This window comes from Oncorhynchus masou, chromosome 16 (genome assembly GCF_036934945.1).
Source record: "Oncorhynchus masou masou isolate Uvic2021 chromosome 16, UVic_Omas_1.1, whole genome shotgun sequence".
Taxonomy (NCBI): Eukaryota; Metazoa; Chordata; class Actinopteri; order Salmoniformes; family Salmonidae; genus Oncorhynchus; species Oncorhynchus masou.
Window position 1 is genome coordinate 21,834,316 of NC_088227.1, and position 19,177 is coordinate 21,853,492.

General features: G+C 42.9%; 1 protein-coding gene across 4 annotated transcripts in view; it reads left to right on the forward strand.

Annotated features, from left to right (window-relative positions):
• Positions 1-6,411: 6,411 nt before the first annotated feature.
• The window catches only part of LOC135557668 (RAC-alpha serine/threonine-protein kinase-like), a 75,292-nt gene continuing 62,526 nt past the window's right edge, over positions 6,412-19,177 (forward strand). For 2 of the 4 annotated variants that reach the window (XM_064991164.1, XM_064991168.1), the window contains exon 1: positions 11,963-12,134. The gene's annotated coding sequence lies outside the window, so the exon portion shown is untranslated. Of the gene's footprint in view, positions 6,786-7,786; positions 8,011-11,962; positions 12,135-19,177 lie in introns of those variants that run through there. The other 2 variants (XM_064991165.1, XM_064991167.1) reach the window with 2 other exon arrangements.

Below are 19,177 nucleotides of genomic sequence, written 5' to 3' on the forward strand. Positions count from 1 at the left end.
AGAACTTAAAATCCCTCTATTTATTTGGCACTGGTGTGGATTGTAACCTGCTACGGATCAGTGGTGATGGGAACTTTGTCTTCATTTGGTCTCATCAGAAAATCTAGTACCACTACATTGCTGAAATATTGGCAATGAGGCTCCTGTGCTCCTGTTTGGACGTTGAGGTTATCTAATTAAGACCCTTTCAAATTAAATCCCAGACACTTTTACCACACCTGCTCCCCATGACCCTTCCTCTCCCCTCCGAGTGTCACCCCAGAACGCCACCGCCACCACTGTCACTTCCCTGAAAATAGCCAGTTACTGTGACCCGGGGATGGCCTGTTTAACAAGAAGGTTAGGGCAAATTAGATAAGAGCCTGCTGGAGTTTCTCATTCGGTAAGCAAGGGGCCATTTTGGCTCTTTTATTGACAATAAATCCATAGTTGCTGTGAGAAACTGTTCCTGGAATTGTGTCCCTGCAGGGGAGGAACACTAGGTCTTTCCATCTGTCTCGCCACTTAACGTCTCAGCCTCTCCTTGGACATTTGTATTTATGTGTTTGTGCCTTGTTTTCAGGATGTTTGTTTTCTGGATGCAAGTCCCTGCTGTGTTCCTCTGCTCCAGCAGGAGCCAATACTAATCTAATGTTGAAACAGTTCATACCTTCACTTCTGGCTTTATACCGGATGTTGGATGGGCATTTCATTGACGATGATGAGGAGGATATCTACATGTTCTTTCTTTCTTGTAATGTAAACAATATGCTAGAGTCTGCGTTGCAGAAGCATCTCAGAGAGAAGATGGCTCTGTTTTCTAACAAAGGAAAATAATAAACCACACATAGAAATTGTAGAAAACAAGCTCAAATACTTGAACAGTTACAATATTTAAATTTAGGGGAGGAACTTTGCTATTGCTTTGTATTATATATTTAGATTGCAGTGATGTTACTGTAGTAGATTAATACAGCAGTTGTGGCTCAATCAGTGGTGGTCGGTGACGTTTAAGATGAGGGAGGACGATCATTTTTATTTTTATGAGCATGGCCTTATTTCAGTTGGCAGTTACAAAACTGTAACTACCAATTGGATACCATGAAATTGAGGAGAAAGGGGGTAAAAGTAACCCCCCCCAAAAAAAATATTTTTAAAAAATCAAGGTGACAGTGAAACATTTAGTAGAGCCTTGCACACTCTTGCCTGCATCTAGCTGATCTAGGGTGTAATAATTAGTCCAATAGTCGCAAAGGAGAGTTTCAATTGGACAAATGTAGGTATGTTTGTCCCCATTTTGTTCCGTTAGCGTTAGGCCAGATCTGTTTCACCTGTCCTTGTGATTGTCTCCACCCCTTCCAGGTGTTGCCGATTTTCCCCAGTGTATTTATCCCTGTGTTTTTCCTGTTTCTCTGTGCCAGTTTGTCTTGTATGTTTCCAAGTCAACAAGCATTTTTTCCGTTCTCCTGCTTTTTGCATTCTCTTTTTTCTAGTCCTCGACCCTTGTCTGTTTCTGGACTTTGTACCTGCCTGCCTGACCATTCTGCCTGCCTTGACCACAAGCCTGTCTGCCACTCTGTACCTACTGGACTCTGATCTAGTTTTGACCTTATGCCTGTGCACAACATTCTCTCGACTACCCCTTTGAATTAATAAACATTGTAAGACTCCAACCATCTGCCTCCTGTGTCTGCATCTGGGTCTCACCTTGTGCCTTGATAGTTTGCTTCTGTTCAAGAAACGTTTTTAAACAGAATAGACAGAATGAACAAACCACTGATCATACACAAACACAGGCCACTTTCGTAGCAGCCACATATAAACAGCATGAACATTTTGCTTGTTATATAATTCCTTCTTAGCATCTACGCACTCTCCTCCTCTCACACTTTCCCTTCGCTTGTGGACTTCAGAGCACAACACATGTGCCTGGGGCCATGCAAAAAAAACTTTCCAAGCCAAACCTTCATATCATAGCCGCTAACCACTACACACAGCCTATGTTGTTGGCACCATATTAGCTAACAACGCTAGTAACGTCATAATCAACATAGCTACTATAACTAACGCATTACTAAACCCGGTACAATAATTCAGTACAGTGTACAGTCAGCAAGCAGTTCAGCAGTTACACCAGTGGGTGGCAATAAATTAATAAAACCAAACACTTACCTTGACTTGGAAGAGTTCCAGTGTTTGGATAGCCATAGGCAGCCAGTTTAGCATCCCTCTCTGTTTCAGCCAGGTGTTTGATTAGGCTAAACTAGCTACCTGTATTCGCTAGCTAAGTGAAAGTGAAAAAAATACAACTAAATATCTCTCTCTCGCTCTCTTGCTTCTCCTTCATTGTAAAACAAATTAATTTGTTCAAACCTGTTCAACTATTGTCTTTCTCTCTTTAAGTCAACTACTAACCACATTTTATACACTACAGTGCTAGCTAGACATAGCTTATGCTATCAGAACTAGATTCATTCTCTGATCCTTTGATTGGGTAGACAACATGTCAGTTCAATCTGCAAGAGCTCTGATAGGTTGGAGGACGTCCTCCAGAAGTTGTCATAATTACTGTGTAAGTCTATGGAAGGGGGTGAGAACCATGAACCTAGGTTTTGTGTTGACGTCAATGCACGCAGAGGAGGATGGAAACTAGCTGTCCTCCGGCTACACCATGGTGCTACCCTACAGAGTGCTGTTGAGGCTACTGTTGACCTTCATGGCGAAATAGTGTTTTTACTCAATTATTTGATGACATGAATATATTTAGTATAGTTTTATCTAAAAAGGATCAATTTTTGAATGTTTCACTTTTAATTTTTAAGAAATTCACTGAGGGGGATGGTCCTCCCCTTCCTCCTCCGAGGACCCTCCACTGGGCTCAATTACAATAACCTTCCCAGTAGGGCCCTCACTATATATCCTAAGTGGGCATCACACGAAAGACAGAAAAGTCTTGAACAGAAAAGGTGCTGTGTGTGGCTTACTTTCAGACTAGCACTCAGAATTCTGCACAGTAGGGGTGTCAATGATTTCTGTCACACCATCTGCCTCCCTCTCTTTCTCACTCACTCGTTCTTGCTTTATCTCTCTTACTTTCTCTCCCCCTCTCTGGGAAAACATTCAGTCATAACAACGCTCAGATACAGATATCAGTGAAAATCATTTGTTGCAGCTCGAGTGAAAACATACAGCAATCATATCGTGGTTTGCCATGGAAGTTCCTTTTTGAAGAGATAACGATGTGCGCATTGAAGTGCTAAATGTCACATAAAACAGTTCTCGGCAGGTGTCTGTTGTCTTGGGCAATACAGTGTTGTATTTCTCTTTTAAAATGTATTGGGCAATACAGTACTGTAACTCTCTTTTAAAAGGTCTTGGGCAGAACAGTATTCGATTTCTTTTTTAAAGAAAACAACAGCTTGCATCACGAAATGTATCATCACAAAGAACCGAGTGAAAACGGTTGTAAACGCTTATCTTCTCATGAATTAGATTTAAGAGCTCTATTTTTTTACTGGGTGTGTGCAATTGCAATAAAAACATGTTAGAGAAAAAGAAGATGCATGCCAGATGCTTTGTCAATCTAACCTTTGCTTGGGGGGTTGAGATCTTACCAGATAAGAGAGAAGGAGCCAGAAAGAGAAAGGGGGGACGTCAATATACAGTATAAAATACAGTGAAATGCTTGCTCATTAATCCATTCCTGTTGGTGACTTTAGTTTAGACTACATTAGTACAATAAAAGCCAAACTCTCTGTGTCACAAAGTAAAGAGGTATTGATATGAACAAGCTACAGATAAGCTTCCTGATATCCCTCAACATTCGTACACCATTTAGCAACAAAAATAGATTAAAAAGTATTAACAACTTAAAAAGTAAATTCACTGGTTTAGATTTGCTGGTTTAGATGTTTAGATGTTTACCCAATATGTTGGTATTGCAAAGCCAACTGTGGTCATATGAGGCACGGCGCTTACAATGCCAATGGTTGTGGGTTTGATTCCCACTGGGGCCACCCATACAAAAATGTATTGTGGCAGACGGCAGGGAGAGGTGAGGGGAGTGGTTATTGAGGGGAGATATCTTACAGCCCACTGGCTCCAACCCAAGCCTTATATGGTCCCAACGAGACAAGGCTGTTGTTTGTTAAGCCAGGGAGTGCTTGGGGATAAAGGAGGAAGCAGCCTGCACAAAGGGGCAGAGACTTTTTTCAATAAAGAACAAGTTGCTATATCAGGTTGTGAAGAAGAATGACGAATGTCTGGAGTTGTTGGTGCCCCGTCCCTTTGTACCATCTATCCTGCAGTTGGCACACTTCCACCTTCTTGCAGCTCACCTAGGGGTGGAAAAGACCCTAGACAGGTATAAGGTACACTTTTACTGGCCATGAGTGAAAAAAGCAGTAGAGGAACACTACCGCAGTTGCCCGGAGTGACAGCAGGTGGCTCCGAAAACCCATTGTCGCAGTCCCTTAATTCCCCTACCCATTATTTCAGTTCCTTTCAGCAGGATTACAATGGACCTGGTGGGACATCTACCCAAGAGTAACAGAGGGCACCAATACATTCTGGTCATTTTGGATTATGCCACCAGGTACCCGGAAGCCATTCCCCTATGCACCATGATGGCCACCAAGGGAATCGCATGTGAGTTGGTTATGCTGTTCTCCCGAAGTAGGCATTCCCGATGAGATATTGACCGGCCAGGGCATCACCGTTCATGTCAAGAATCATGAAGGATCTATGCAAGCTAATGAGAATAACCCATTTTTAAGTTTTTGGCCTAGTGTAACGGAACATACGAAGTCATTGAGAAGGTGGGTGAAGTTAACTATAGGGTTAGACAGCCGGGACGTAGGCATCTGACCCAGATTTACCATGTGAACCTGCTAAAGAAATGGAGTGCACGTGATATACTCTACTCTATTTCGCCGAAGAAGGCTAACAAAGAGACCGAGCTGGCGGCGGTGACAATGGGGGAGCAGCAGAGCCAAACCCAGAAGCAGGAGCTGAGGGAGTTGGTCAGTCGAAATCAGGATGTGTTCTTCAGTGAACCAGGACACAACAATTTGGTACAGCACCGCATCATCACCGAACCCGGGAAAAAGGTGAAGTTGAGAACCTACTCAAGGAGAGAGGATGTCAGGACAAAGGTAAAAACGAAGTTGGAAGCTGATCTAATCGAAGAGTCGAATAGTGAGTGGTGCAGCTCCGATTCTGTAATGATTTTAGATAAGTAAAGGAAATCTCAATAATCGACTCCTACCCCATGTCCCGTATTTGATGAATTAATCGAACGGCTAGGGGCCGCCTGATTTATCAGCACACTCGACCTGACAAAGGATTATTGGCAGGTGGCCTTAGGTCCCGAGGCACGGGAGAAAACTGCTTTCGCCACCCGGGTGTTCCATTACAAGAAGCTTCCCCTTGGTACTGCATGGGACCCTGGCCAACTTCCAGAGGTTGATGGACCGGGTTCTCCGACCCCATCGGATGTTCGTGGTGGCAGACATCGACAAAATATTGTGATCCATGGGTGAGCGCAGTAGTGCAGGCTTTACGGGATGTGGGGCTAACAGCAAACCCCCAAAAATGTCGGCTCGCCCTGTGGAGGGCTGAGTACCTAGGGTACATGATCGGGGGGGGGGGATGTGTCAAACCCCAGGTGAAGAAAGTGGAGGCGATTCAGGACTGTCCCCGCCCCCTCACCAAGAAGCAGGTACCCACATTTGTGGAGTTGACTAGTTACTATCGGAGATTTATTCCCCACTTTGCCTCCCTAGCCAGCCCCCTGACAGATCTGACCAGGAGTCGTCTGCCCACCTAGGTGACGTGGACCGAGGAGATGTAGAAAGCCTTCCAGGACCTAAAGGGAGCACTGTGTTCTGGACCCATGCTGGTGACACCGGACTTCTCCAAACCACTGGTGGTACAGACCGATGCATCCGAAACAGGGGTGGGTGCTGTCCTATCACAGATACAAGAAGGTGAGGAACACCCAGTCATGTACATTAGCCAGAAGCTGTTGCCGTGGGATCAAAAATATTCCATGGTGGAGAAAGAATGTCTTGTCATGAAGTGGGCGCTGGAAACACTGAAGTAATACTTATTGTGACGGCACTTCACCCTCGTAACGGACCATGCACCACTGGTTTGATGTCACGGAATAAGGACAGTAACGCCCGGGTCACCCAATGGTTCCTATCCTTAAAGCCCTTTGCTTTCTGTCGTCCACAGATCAGGTGCAGCCCATGGAAATGCTGATGCCCTCTCCAGGAGGGATGCTCTCGGGAGAGGTGAGGGGATTTGTTATTGAGGGGAGATATCTTACAGCCCGCTGGCTCCATCCCCAAGCCTTATATGGTCTTCCTGTCCCAACGAGGCAAGACTGTTTGTTAAGCCAGGCAATGCTTGGGGATAAAGGAGGAAGCAGCCTGCACAAAGGGGCAGAGTAGGAGAGAACCAAGAGCGTTATGAAGAGTGGGAGAAGCGAGAACAATATCGGTGTGATTACCCGTTGTGAACTGGACTGTCGGACTACTCCCCCTTTGGTACCGGACCGGATTGGCTCAGGACCCGAGTGTGAGGATTACCCCCGGAAAACGTAACGGACAACGAGAATGGCTTGTGGACTCTGAGGTGATTGGTGAATTCCCCCTTCTTTCCCCGTGTACCGATATCCTTAATAAACTCCCCCTTTTGCATTCGATTTGTGCTACTGGTGCATGTTTTGGTATTGAACTTGGAAACTTGGTGATTTGGAAACCCCACACCCTTTGAGCCTGCTACAGTATGCACACATGGCGGTAAGTTGAATTGGATAAAAGTGTCTGCTAATTATTATTAACTATATGGCCAGACTGGTGCAGTGTGTGCGTGCGTGTGCGTGTGTGTGTATGTGTGTGTGTGTGTGTGTGTGTGTGTGTGTGTGTGTGTGTGTGTGTGTGTGTGTGTGTGTGTGTGTGTGTGTGTGTGTACCAAATATGTCTTAAAAATAAACTCTTGGTCCAACTTTATCGGCCTTTCTACTCTTTTCCAAAGTCAACATTTTTATCCTCAATTTCCTTTTCATCTGTCAATCAGGACTTTCCTCAATTTGCATGTGTGATTTGAAAGTACAAAATGTTGTGTTTTGCCCATGTCCTGTTGCTAAGAAAATCACAAAACATGTTAATCATTACAATTGTTTGATGCAGGGGTCACCTTTGATAACAATTTAGAAGAATTTGACAAAGCAAAATAGTCCTTTCCCTGGCCACAGTTCCATGCCTGAGAAAACATCATTAGCTAAACTGAAAACACATTTTGATCAGTTTGAAATGTCCCTTTGACAGCAGTAGCCTAGTTATAGGCTTTGACAGCAAGATAATTTGGCTACTCCAAATAAGGTCAATGAACCAAAGCAGTTTCACAGAACACTAAAAAGTGTCTTAGTAGTTTTCCAATAACAAATAGCTCATGAAGCACGGCTATGTGTGTTTCTCATAGTTGAGCCAGCTGAATGGATGCCTTTTGTCCTGCTGGCAGACCCACTCTGCACTGACTTCTTGTTTACCGGCTGGGGCTCTGAGGGGATTTCCTGGTTTCTAGTTTTCCCAGTTTTGACCTTTTCTGCCTGCCTTGACCCTGCCTGCTGTCCTGTCCCTTTGCCCCACCTATTTGGATTACTGACCCCTGCTTGCCCTTGACCTGTCTTTTGCCTGCCCCTGTTGGATTAATAAACTGTTGTTACTTCGATGTTGCCTGCATTTGGGTCTTACCTTAATGTGATATATACTGCACTCTAACTGCATTCTTTTTTCATAAGGGTATTTTCAGATTTTTCAGGGGGTGCTCCAGCACCCCTACTTCCCGTGGCTATGGAAGCAACCCAGCTGGCTGGCTTTAGGACTATGGACTGGGCATCCACACAGCTCTGCAGAGAACAACACAACTCTTCTCTCAAAACTGTGGAGGAGATAGATGGCTAGATAACTGCTGTTTGACTTGACATCAAACTAAACTAGAGTTTTTGATCCCGGTACAGAGCTAGTGAGTAGCAGCTAATTACTCTCTGACGTGTTTGTAGAATGTAAAAGCCAAAATCGACTGGGGTGAAGGAAGTTACACAGCAGCCAAGGTGATAATGGCTGAAGTAAATTTTGGATGTTTTTTTTGCTATTCTTTAAATTGAATTTTAGAGTTTTTAAATGAAGAAAAAATGCAGTAAATGAGCTTCAACTTGATAGTCACTTTGCTATACCCTAGGTTTAGCTGAAATGACGCCCCTGCTTGCGTTGCTGTCTCTTTACAATCAAGAAAGAAGAGTTAATTGTTTGCTATAATGCATATTGTAAGTAATTACCTGACATAACTCAAGACTATAGCTGTGTTTGAATACCCATACTAACATACTGTATACTACATACTTAATGTGTAAATACTATATTCTATTAGTTCATTTTAGTATACTGTAAACAAACGGTATCCTTTCAGGGGAAATAGAGGAATCCGTGTTGTGGTAGCTATTGATAAAGAAGAACATCAAGACGAACCAGTTGCTTTACAAGTGGGATGCATTGTTGAGCGCTACATCCCGAGGGGTTCGTGCTGATTGTACGTTGATTGTGACAGTCAGTTAAATGGCGTCCCTTGACAAGGCAAAAACAAGATGTATGTAAGGAGAAGTACAGTATTATCATAAGGAGAGTTATACTTGGAATACGGGAGGCGTATCGGTCCCAGACGAATCCCGAGGGGGGGCCCAGATAGCCGGATGGGAAAAAGTGAGGCAGAGGAGGTCTAAGAGAGAGAGGGAGGAAGAGGATGAGCTTGAGTCGGTTAAAAATGGTGGGGAAAAAGGATATGGTTTGTTAAAGAAGAATGGTAGAAAGTGTAAGCAGAGTCAGTTGAAGACAGGGGTAGAAATGGAAGTGAATGAGGGCAAAGTATCGGAGATGGTAGCTGTGGTGAAGTTCTCGGAGCCTGAGGCTTGCACCGAGGGTCAGGATAAAGATAAGTCTGACAGTAGGAGTGAAGTTTTGGGAAAAAGTGGACCCTTGCCTTTTGGCTGATCCATTTGAGGTTTCAGGGCGAAAACAGAGTTGGGTGTTGTGGAATCAGTGAGGGTAACCAGAAGTGGTCTTGTGATAATTATGTTTTTCTGCTGGTCAGAGGGAGCAGATGATCCATGTTCAACGAATGGTGGCAAGAGATTTGTTTTTTAAAATTGTTTTGCTCTCAAGAAAAGGGCACCATTGAAAGGAGTGATTACTGGGGTAGCTGTAAATGTGAAAGCTGGTCAACTGAAGAGGAAGATTCCCAGTGTTTGTGATGCTCATCGCTTGGTGTGACGCAGACAGGATGGTGTGAGTGGAGAGACAGAAGAGTCATTGTCTGTTCTTTTGAGTTTTGATGTTGAGTCTTTCCCCGACCAGGTGATGTTAGGATATATAAGTTTTCCTGTACAAGCTTTTGTGACGACTACATTAAGTTGTTACAGTTGTCAAGCTTATGGGCATGTGGCAGCAGTGTGTAGGAGGAAGGTTCCTAGGTATGAGAAGTGTGCCGAAGGCATGAGAGAAAGTAATAGGTAGCTTTGGGGAAAGTAGTGGTATGTGTTAACTGTAGGGATGCCCATGGGGCTGGGGATCAGAAATGTCCAGTGCGAGAGAGGCAGTTTGAGGTTTCCAGGGTTAGAGTAGTGCAGAAGTGGTCATATGCTGAGGCAGTGAAGAAAGTAGAGGAAGATGGGTCAAGGGGAGGGTACCTGAGAGGAGTGGTGTGAGTAGTAGATTTGTACCAGTACAGAGGGATAAACCAACAAGTGATATATGTTTCAGTAAGATTGGATTTTTGGTATTTATAGTAATGGTTATCAACTGTACTGCAGGGATGGAAAGTAAGTCACAGAAAGTGGTTTGTTGTGGTAGCTGCAGAGAGGTATTTGGGTGTGCAAGACTTGACATCAGAAGGTGGTGATGTCCCAAGCTTTCAGGCTGTTTGCCTGAAATAGGACTAAATAAATTTAAAGAGTGGAGTATAGTATTTATATAAGGGAGTTATATTCCAGTCTAGTAGGTAGCGATAATGCAACATTTATTTGGATGTCAACCTCCGCCGAACCACATCGTAGAAGAAGGTATCCTTTCAGTTGAGCGTACTAGCACTTCACCTGTCTACCAGAAGTTGATGCTGTTGCTAAGCAACCTCTTAGCATAACAAATGACTAGCTAGACATTTTACGAAATTCGAGGGTTTCATGATTTCAGTCTGGAGTGCCTGAGTGCGCTCTGGGCTTTCGTAAATCCAGAGCATTGTCAGATTGTTAATTTGTAAATTCAGAGCGTTTCGCTCTTGGAGTGCACACACTGGACACTCTGGCCAAGGAGTAGGGTTAATCCGAGCGTTCTGAACTCACAACGAACTGGCTAACGTTAGCTAGCTATGTCCAGACACAAATGAGAGAACACCTCTCTGACCATTTTACTCGCCCTAGCAGAGCTGGTTAGGCTGTTTTCATGTTATACAGATCATTGGTGACTAAGTGTGCTGCTGGCAACAATTTAATTATGTTTTTTTTGGGTAACGTTTATTCACACCAGCCATATTCAATAGGTGTTGAGCGTTTGTAAATGCATCAGTTATTCTGCGATCCGGCACACAGATGAGATAAGAGTGCTCTGAAATCGGAGTAGATAGCCAGAATTAACAATGCCCATTGAGAACGCAGAACGACTATAGCACTTAGCTAAAAATGCCATGAATAATCAAGCCAATAAACATTGGGTAGTTAGTTAGGAAGCATATAGTTAATATACAGCTTGGCAAGTTAGATGTAGTAGCCAACTAACATTAGGACGGTAATTAGCTTACATACCGGTACATACTGCTGTAATGATATGCTATGTGGTTCGTAAGGATAGCGTAGCTAACCAACATAACATGTAAGGTAACTTATTTGAAATGTCATTACTTTATTATATTGCTAAACATTTTCCCAACATTTGTCATAATTAGTTAAAGCAATTAATTTTTATTGCCATTTTCTTCAAATCTTAAAACGATGTGGAGCCACGCCCATTTTATGAAGAATTGCATTATGGGCCCTAAAAGAACGGAAATAGTGTCCATTGCTTGTGTACTTCGTATTTTGACGAATTTAGTACGACATCGGAGAACCTTTGGTATACTATCTATATCCATGCTATGACCTATAGGCATACTATATACTCAATTTACGTCACAAATAGTACGGTTCGTATGAGTGTTCGAATGCAGCTAATGTTCATGGGTATCTAGACATTTTTACGCATCAATCAGTCTCCTTGTCGGGTATTAAATAGACTCATAGTGGGTATTAGGCTACTGATCATTATAGCAATAATGATAGAATATAGTTGATAGAATATGGCGTCATAAGTACATTTGGTAGATACAAATGAAGTTTCTTCTGCCTACAGTAAACTGTAAAAAGATCCACTTGCATTTTAAGTTGAATATTAAATTATAGGCAAATAAAATGTGTGCTTCTCAATTGTCATCATAATCATCCCGTATATAACGTTCAACACAGTTCCATAAAACGTGGCATTTTGCATCTTGAGTGACAATTGCACATTCCTTGATATAACTGCAATGCACACACTGAACTCTAAAACGGGGAAAAGCCAAATGAGGTTACGGCATAGAGATAGATAGAGAACTAATCTTTGTATATGTGCCACTATAGTGTCTGTGACAGCATGCGCTGCGCCATTGAGGCAATCTCCATTTTGAAGTACTCAGTTTTCTTCTTCAGGATTGGCTGATCCCTCCTTATGCCCCGGTTGGACATGACTCCAATAGGGTCACCGGGAGGGATCAGGGATCAGCCAATGAAATTGGAAATCCCACCCAGTTGACTACATTAAAATGGTGGAAGCCCTCAATGGCGCTGCCAATGCTAAAATAGCCAGAGGCCTCTATCCTTCTTTATGGGTTACGGTATAAGAACTGGTCGGCTTTAGGACCCAAGGGAGATTCGGATGTTATGAGGACATAAGGCTGGGTTGGTTTAATGGGAGAACGACTGAGTGCATGAGGATACATTAACTAATAATACGCATGGACAAATATGCTGATAAGTTGTCAAAGAGTCCGAACAATGACCCCTAATAACGTTCGAATTGGTCAAGGTAAAGTTCTGTTTAAAATATTTTGTTTCAGTCATGCCAGAAATGGTAGTAGTTCGCATTGTAGTCAATGGGGATGCGGATATCTTCACCCAATCTGCTCTGCTAGGCCTAGAACTGTCAAAAACAAGCCAAAATATCATATTGTTATGCCTACTGTCTGTAACATAGTTAATTGTGTGACGCATTGACCATTTCCATAGTAACTCAGGGTATTACATGCGTTACATATGTCCGAAGAGTTAGAAAATAATAGTTTTTTTTATTTTGCTGTCGCGCAGGGTGTTGGGGGAAAAAAACTAAATGTAATATGTACGGATACTCTGTCATGAATTGTTATGAGTAAATTGGTTGCATGCCGCTTGGTTTCATTTGGCAACAGCAAGGACTGTAGTAAATCCGCGGTGTTTTAGTCCACAAATCCCCCCCACCCCTCGTACTGTTGTTCTCTTGTGAAGCTCAGCCTATTTATTGTCTTAATTTAGTTGAAACTGTTGTTTTTTGAATAATTTTATTAACGCCAAAAACCTGAAACAAGAGTGACTTGGTGGTTGTTCCATTGAATTATTTCTACATTGTTTCCGAACCATAGAGGAACCTGCGCATTATTATTTTTTCAGTAGTCTAACACGTGTGATACTTTAACCAGAATCTGGGTGTATAGTAACGTCTACCGTAAACCCAGATTCTGGTTCAACTGTAATCCTAATGTAACAATGGTATTTACTTTTTTTCTTTAGTGTGAAAACATTGTATCCGCATACTAATACTGTATATGCCCTGATAGATTGGTGTAAACATTGTATTAAAATATGAATATTTTATTACAGAATTAATTTCATGAAAAGCATCCATCAAGCCCTTATTCTTGACGTCTCCTTTAACCTTGTGAGGGAAATGCGCCGACGCTGCCCAAATTATTTTCTGTCGAAACGCAAATATTCCTCGCTCGCGATACAGATTTGGAACTGAATTTTCATATATATATATATATATATATATATATATTAATTAAATGAACACTTGCTCTACGCAGGATAGCTGAATTGCACCTGGTTGTGTTTTGAGTAATACCTGCTACCAACCAGAAATGGAATGGTCCAATGGAAATGCGCATGTAAGGTGAGAGCATAGTGGTGTTAGAATACTCATACTAACCATACTATTTGTGACGTAAATTGAGTATATAGTATGCTTATTGGTCATAGTATGGATATAGTTGGTATGCCAAAAGTTCCCGTATGTCGTACTACGTTCGCCAATACATCAAGTATACAAAAAGTGGACACTATATTTCTGTGCTTTTAGAGCCCATAATGCAATTCTCAAAAAAGTATTTTTAATATTTGAAGAAAATGGTGAAAGTCCAGCAAGAGCCGATACAAATTCATTGCTTTAACGAATTGTGACAAATGTTAAGAAAATGTTGGGCAATATAATAAAGGATTGACTTTGCAAATAAGTTACTTTACATGTAATGTTGGCTGACAATTTGTTAGCTACGCTATCCTTATGAACCACATAGTGTGTATGTTAGCCAGCTACCATCCTAACTATGGTTGGCTATTACATCAAACTTGCCAGGGAGTATATTAACTGTATGCTTCCTAACTAACTACCCAACGTTTATTGACTTGATTATTCTTGTCATTCTTAGCTAAGTGGAATAGTCGTTGTGCGTTTTCATTGGACATTCAGGTGCCGGTGTCAGTAAACATTGCCAAAAAAGCGTAATTAAATTGTTCCCAGCAGCAGTTTGTCATCAACGCTTTGGATAACAGGAAAACAGCCTTACCAGCTCTGCTAGGGTGAGTAAAATGGGGAACTCTCTGAATTTTCAAATGGACAATCTGACAATCTGAATTTACGAACGCCCAGAGTGCACTCTAGATTGAAATTAAGAACTCAACAGAAGGTGTAAAATGTCTCACCAGTAATTTGTTATACTAACAAGTTAGCAAGAGGTTGCATAGCAACACCAACTTCTGGTACAGGCGCAGCGCTAGTACGCTCAACTGAAGGTATACTAAAATGAACAAATAGTATGTAGTGTATATACTCAAGTATGTAGTATATAGTATGTTTTAGTATAGGTATTCAAACACAGCTCATGTCTGTTACATTCAGGTGAAACTTTGCTAAATTGCATACAGTAAATATATATTTTGTATTTGAAAGATTCTTTCTCGCTGGTATGAAAGTTAAGTTCCGAAGGTTTCCAAAACCATATTGTAAGTGAGGATTATTAACGTTTCTAAACATTAAAACAGAGCATCGGGATTATAGTTATCTTGGAGCCACCTGTGGTCCATACCTTCATCTGAGAACCCTAAAAGGGAGACTGCTGTAAGCTCCTTTGGGTTTTGGAGAGCTATAAATGACCCATCATACTGCATTAGTGTTTTTCACGATGTTGAACTTGACATCACAGCTTTGTCATGACATGCCATTTAGAAAATACACACTGTGGGCACCTGCTCGTCGAACATCTCATAACAAAATCATGGGCATTAATATGGAGTTGGTTTCCCCCCCCCCTTTTGCTGCTATAATAGCCTGCACTCTTCTGGGAAGGCTTTCCACTAGATGTTGGAACGTTGCTGTGGGGATTTGCTTCCGTTCAGCCACAAGCATTAATGAGGTCGGGCACTGATGTTGGGTGATTAGGCCTGGCTCGCAGTCTGCATTCCAATACATCCCAAAGGTGTTTGATAGGATTGAGGTCAGGGCTCTGTGCAGGCCAGTCAAGTTGTTCCACACTGATCTTGACAAACCATTATTATGAAAACATTTTTAACCCTTTTTATTTCTCCCCAATTTCATGGTATCCAATTGGTAGTTAGTCTTGTCCCATCGCGGCAACTCCCGTACAGACTCGAGAGGCCAAGGTCAAGAGCTGTGCGTCCTCCGAAACACAACCCAGCCGAGCCGCACTACTTCTTGACACTGCCCGCTTAACCCGTAAGCCAGCCGCACCAATGTGTCAAAGGAAACACCGTTTATCTGGTGACCGTGTCAGCGTGCATTGTGCCCGGCCCGCCACAGGAGTCGCTAGTGCGTGAAAGGACAAGAATATCCCTGCCAGCCTAACCCGGACGATGCTGAGCCAATTGTGCGCCGCCGCCCCATGGGTTTCCAGGTCACGGTCGGCTGCGACAGAGCCTGGACTTGATCCAGGATCTCTAGTGGCACAGCTATTCCTCCTCCATCTAACTTTACAGTTGGCACTATGCATTCGGGCAGGTAGCGTTCTCCTGGCATCTGCCAAACTCAGATTCATTCAAAATCAAAAGTAAGTCAGTATCTGGTGTGGACACCAGCTGCATTAAGTACTGCAGTGCATCTCCTCACGGACTGCACCAGATTTGCCAGTTCTTGCCGTGAGATGCTACCCCACTCTTCCACCAAGGCACCTGCAAGTTCCCGGACATTTCTGGGGGGAATGGCCCAAGCTCTCACCCTCCGATCCAACAGGTCCCAGACGTGCTCAATGGGATTGAGATCTGGGCTCTTCACTGGCCATGGCAGAACACTGACATTTCTGTCCTGCAGGAAATTACGAACAGAATGAACAGTATGGCTGGTGGCATTGTCATGCTTGAGGGTCATGTCAGGATGAGCCTGCAGGAAGGGTACCACATGAGGGAGGAGGATGTCTTCCCTGTAGCACACAGCGTTTAGATTGCCTGCAATGACAACAAGCTCAGTCCAATGATGCGGTGACACACCGCCCCACACCATGACGGACCATCCACCTCCAAATCGATCCCGCTCCAGAGTACAGATCTCCATGTAATGCACATTCCTTTGACGATAACCGCAAATCCAACCATCACCCCTGGTGAGACACAACCGTGACTCGTCAGTGAAGACTACTTTTTACCAGTCCGGTCTGGTCCAGCGATGGTGGGTTTGTGCCCATAGGTGACGTTGTTGCTAGTGATGTCTGGTGAGGACCTGCCTTACAACAGGCCCACAATCCCATACAACAGGCCCACAATCCCTCAGTCCAGCCTCTCTCAGCCTATTGTGGACAGTCTGAGCACTGATGGAGGGATTGTGCGTTCCTGGTGTAACTCGGGCAGTTGTTATTGCCATCTTGTAACTGTTCCGCAGGTGTGATGTTTGGATGTACCGATCCTGTGCAGGTGTTACACGTGGTTTGCCACTGCAAGGACGATCAGCTGTCCGTCTTGTCTCCCTGTAGCGGCGTCTCTTTGCAATTTATTGCCCTGGCCACATATGTAGGCCTCATGCCTCCTCCCAGCATGCCTAAGGCACGTTCACGCAGATGAGCAGGGACCCTGGGCGTCTTTCTTTTGGTGTTTTGTTAGAGTCCGTAGAAAGGCCTCTCTTTAGTGTCTTAAGTTATCATAACTGTGACCTTAATTGCCTACCATCTATGCTGTTAATGGCTTAACCTCTCTAGGGTATGTGGGACGCTAGTGTCCCATCTGGCCAAAATCCAGTGAGGTTGCAGAGCGCCAAAGTCAATTACTGAAATGCTAATTATACAAATTAAAAAAACAAAACATATTTTACATAGGTTTAAAGATTAACTTCTTGTTAAACCAACCAGTGTCATATTTATAAAATGCTTTTCGGTGAGAACATACTTAGCCCAGTTGACAAATTATTACAAACGGTAAGCAGCCAAGCAGAAGTGTTACAAAACTCAGAAATAGAGAGAGAATGAATCCCTTACCTTTGATCTTCATATGGTGGCAATCAGAAGACATTAATTTACTCAAATGTTCATTTTGTACAATGAAGTCTCTTTATATCCAAAAACCTCTGTTAGCGTGTTTTCTTCAGTAATCCACAGGCTCAAACTCAGTCAAAACAATCACACAAAAAAATTAAAATTGTATCCGTAAAGTTCATAGAAACATGTCAAACCATGTTTATATTCAATCATCAGGTTGTTTTTTTTAGCCTAAATGATCTATAATATTTCAACAGGACAATAATGTCGTCAATATAAAAGGTAAACAAGAAATGCACATGCACCTGAGAAATTCTGCATCACGTTAGGGTCCACTCGTTCAGACTGGTCTTACTCCCTCATTTATAGAATACAAGCCTGAAACGATTTCTAAAGACTGTTGACATCGAGTGGAATTTATTTTATTTATTTTTATTTCACTTTTATTTAACCAGGTAGGCTAGTTGAGAACAAGTTCTCATTTGCAACTGCGACCTGGCCAAGATAAAGCATAGCAGTGTGAACAGAGTTACACATTGAGTAAACAATAAACAAGTCAATAACACAGTAGAAAAAAAGGGTCTATATACATTGTGTGCAAAAGGCATGAGGAGGTAGGCAAATAATTACAATTTTGCAGATTAACACTGGAGTGATAAATGATCAGATGGTCATGTACAGGTAGAGATATTGATGTGCAAAAGAGCAGAAAAGTAAATAAATAAAAACAGTATGGAGATGAGGTAGGTATAATTGGGTGGGCTATTTACCGATAAGACTATGTACAGCTGCAGCGATCGGTTAGCTGCTCAGATAGCAGATGTTTGAAGTTGGTGAGGGAGATAAGTCTCCAACTTCAGCGATTTCTGCGATTCGTTCCAGTCACAGGCAGCAGAAAACTGGAACGAAAGGCGGCCAAATGAGGTGTTGGCTTTAGGGATGATCAGTGAGCTACACCTGCTGGTGCGCATGCTATGGGTGGGTGTTGCCACCGTGACCAGTGAACTGAGATAAGGCGGGGCTTTACCTAGCATGGACTTGTAGATGACCTGGAACCAGTGGGTCTGGCGCCGAATATGGAGCGAGGGCCAGCCGACTAGAGCATACAAGTCGCAGTGGTGGGTGGTAAAAGGTGCTTTAGTGACAACGGATGGCACTGTGATAAACTGCATCCAGTTTGCTGAGTAGAGTGTTGGAAGCTATTTTGTAGATGACGTCGAAGATCGGTAGGATAGTCAGTTTTACTAGGGTAAGTTTGGCGGCATGAGTGAAGGAGGCTTTGTGTCGGAATAGAAAGCCGACTCTAGATTTGATTTTCGATTGGAGATGTTTGATATGAGTCTGGAAGGAGAGTTTACAGTCAAGCCAGACACCTAGGTACTTATAGATGTCCACATATTCAAGGTCGGAACCATCCAGGGTGGTGATACTAGTCAGGCGTGCAGGTGCAGGCAGCGATCGGTTGAAAAGCATACATTTGGTTTTACTAGCGTTTAAGAGCAGTTGGAGGCCACGGAAGGAGTGTTGTATGGCATTGAAGCTTGTTTGGAGGTTAGATAGCACAGTGTCCAATGACGGGCCGAAAGTATATAGAATGGTGTCGTCTGCGTAGAGGTGGATCAGGGAATCGCCCGCAGCAAGAGCAACATCATTGATATATACAGAGAAAAGAGTCGGCCCGAGAATTGAACCCTGTGGCACCCCCATAGAGACTGCCAGAGGACCGGACAGCATGCCCTCCGATTTGACCCACTGCACTCTGTCTGCAAAGTAGTTGGTGAAGGCAAAGTAGTTGGAAGGCATCGTAACTGCAAATGGAGTCCTAAGTCAATGGATACTGTAATGGCATTGAATAGAAAAGTACAAAACCCAAAAAATAACTACTTCCTGAATGGATTTTTCTCAGGTTTTCACCTGCTAAATCAGTTCTGTTATACTAAAACACTATTTTAACAGTTTGGAAACATCTGTGTTTTCTATCCAAATCTACCAGTTATATGCATATTATATCTTCTGGGCCCAAGTAGCAGGCCGTTTAATTTGGGCATGGTTTTCATGCAAAATTCCGAATGCTGCCCCCTACCCTAGAGGTTAATGACCGTTCCACATGTGCATGTTCATTATTTGTTTATGATTAATTGAAAAAGCATGGGAAACAGTGAAACCTTTTTTTACAAAGATCTATGAAGTTATTTGGATTTTTACAAATTATTTTTGAAAGACAGGGCCCTGAAAAGGACGTTTCTTTATTTGCCGAGTTTAGTTCAAACTAGGGATACAAAATATATCGGTAAGCATATCGGAATCGGACGATATTAGCTAAAAATGCCTGCATCGGCTC